The sequence below is a fragment of the Elephantulus edwardii genome, unplaced genomic scaffold (assembly GCF_000299155.1).
Source record: "Elephantulus edwardii isolate Elephantulus edwardi_28Jun2011 unplaced genomic scaffold, EleEdw1.0 scaffold00161, whole genome shotgun sequence".
Taxonomy (NCBI): Eukaryota; Metazoa; Chordata; class Mammalia; order Macroscelidea; family Macroscelididae; genus Elephantulus; species Elephantulus edwardii.
Window position 1 is genome coordinate 5944202 of NW_006399911.1, and position 2894 is coordinate 5947095.

The window sequence follows — 2894 nt, forward strand, 5'->3', positions numbered from 1 at the left end:
GGTTGTGTCATCTGCATAACGCAGGTTGTTGATGATTCTTCCACTAATCCTGATGCCACATTCCTCTTCGTATAGCCCAGCGTCTCAAATGATCTGTTCTGCATACAGATTGAAAAGGTATGGAGATATGTAGCTAGGCAAGGCTATTCTTTGAAAAGGGACACCATGCTTAGAAATATGGAGGATCAGTGAATGAGAGGAAAACCTCCAGTAAGATGGACTTTAGCAATGGGCTCTAGTGTCTTAGAGATGATAAGGATGGTATAGCATAGGTCAGGGTTTTGATAGACTGTTTATAGAGTTGCTATGGGATGTCCTTGACTCAACAGCACCTAACAACAATGCTATGTCATAGAAAAAAGCTGCATAGGTAAGAAGCTGCACTGCAATTTCAAATGCGCATGGTTTGAATCCACTGACTTCTCTATGGGAAAAAGATGGGCAGTCTCCTTCCCTTCAATTTACTGGCTCTGAAACCCACTGGAGGGTCATCGATAGGTCGATTATGATTTGATAACACACAACACCACTACCCAGTCATGTGATGAAAGTCAAAACCAATCATTGGAAAAGTTACACTGAATAGTCCATTATAACACAATATCATTTTTAGACTTACCTCTTTCACATAATAATATGCATTTAGGGTTCTTCCATGCTTCTTTATTTTTTTAATTTCTTGAATAAAACTCAGTTGTGTAGACATACTACAGTGTATTTATCCATCCACCTATTGAATTTTCTTGGGCAGTTTCTCTAGAGTAGCAAAAGCCATGAAGCAAAGCTAGTGGCCACATATAAAGAAGTGAGGAATCAGATACATGATTGAGACCAAACAAGAAGTAACCACAGTGCCTGGGATGGGTTATGGTTGTACGTGGTTACTTCTAAATTTTAGCAATTATGAACAAAAATACTGTAAACATTCACATGTAGGCTCTTCTGGACATTTTAAAAATCATTTGGGTGGACAATCAGTACAATTACTGGACCATATGGTTAAGTCTAAGCTTTGTAAGAAAGTTCTTGTTTGTCTTCTAAAGTGGAAGTACCGTTTTGCATTCTTATCACTGATGAGTGAGAGGGTTCCTGTTGCTCTGTATCCTCTCCATCATTTGGTCCTGGGAGTGCTTTGGATTCTAGCTGTTCTAAAAGATGTGTTAGGATCCCTGATGGTACATACTTAACTGCTAAAAGAGGTGTTAGTGATTCAAAGCTACTAGTGACCCTGTGGTAGAAGGAATTGTGCTTTTATAAAGATTACAACCTGGAGAACCACTTGGAGCAATCCTACCCTGTCACAGGAGCCCATGCTGAGTGTGAATGAGACAGCACCTCACAATATCAAAAGGTGTGCAGTGGCATGGTGTATTTGGCAACTACCAAATGATAGAAACTTAAATATCTTTTCATAGGCTTATTTGCCATCTGTGTATTTTTGGTGAAGTGTCTATTCACATACACTTTTCAATAAGCCACTAAACAGAACGGATAATTATTGAAAATAACATTGTCATATGGAGGAATGAGGTATTTTTTTTAAAAAATGACTCGATTTAGATGCCATATATGTGAGTTGAACATAAACATCTATTCTTGCTTCCTTTCAAAAACCCCTCAGAGATGGCAATAGAAATATTGTTTAAAGGTTGTAAACCCACATCTTTATGTGACTGACTGTAACCTGTGCTTAGATTTCCAACAATGTGCCTGTTAACTGCTTTCTGAATGGAAGGAGGCCATTCACAGCCTGTCAGATAAACAAAAAGTAGAAAGCAAAATGCACATGGAGAGGGAAACCAGAGAAACATGGAATGGAAATTCAGAGAAAACACTTGTTTGTTTTTTTCAAGGAGGAAGTTTTAAAACTGTTTTGTCTCAGAAATATAAGAGATACTGCAAGTATGAAACAGAACAGGATGCTATTTGAAAAATAAGCATTCCATGAACAAAAAGAGAGTTCTTGGAAATTAACATTTTAATAGCAGAAGTGAAAACTCAGTAGGAAACTTAGTAGATAAAAGCAAAGACAGACAGTAGACAAAGAGTTGGACAATAGAAAAGAAAATTTAAGATAAATTAACAACTGGCTCTTGAGGCTCAGTTCTCAGATAAAGGCATTTCTAACAAAGAAGACAGTGGAGGAAAGGGGTGATGGAAGCTGCTAATGGAGAACTCTAGAAACCTTCCAGGAGCATGCAATTCCGCACTGAAGGGCCTTCCCAAACACCCCATCAAGACCTTATCAAGTCAGAAAAGATCTCACAGTCTTCCAACAGAGACAGACAGGATCAGGAGTTGGAGGACAGATGGTCTCTTTGTTAGTTTTCCATTGCTGAGATAGATAGATAGATATTTATTTTTTTTTTATATACTTTATTATATATATAATGGCAAGCTTGTTGTTGCTAATTGTCTTCAGGTCAGCTCCAACACGTAGTGGCCTTAGCACAACAGAAGCAGCACTGCCTGGTCCTGAGTCACGCTGTGTTTTCAATTAGTCAGTCCTTCTCACCAAGGGCTTCCCTTGTTTTACAGACCAATTCATAGCATACATTGACTAACTCACAGCAACCCTGTAAGATGGAATAAAAATGGCTCTGTGGGGTTTGTTTGCAGGCTTTATGGAAGCCGGCTGCCTCTTCTTTCTCTAGTGGAGTGTTAGTTGGATTTGTACTGCTAACCTTTCAGTTAGCATTCCTACCTTCAATCCATTCTGTCACCAGGGCTGCTTATGAATTGGCATTGACTCAGAGGCAGGGTGTATTATCTTCACTTCTAAAGCTGAAGACAAAAGAAATTTATTATCTTACAGTTCAAGGTGAGAAAATGGAAATGGGACTCACTAAGCTTAGATCAAGGCCTTTAATGAAAAAACGGGCAGAGGACATGTT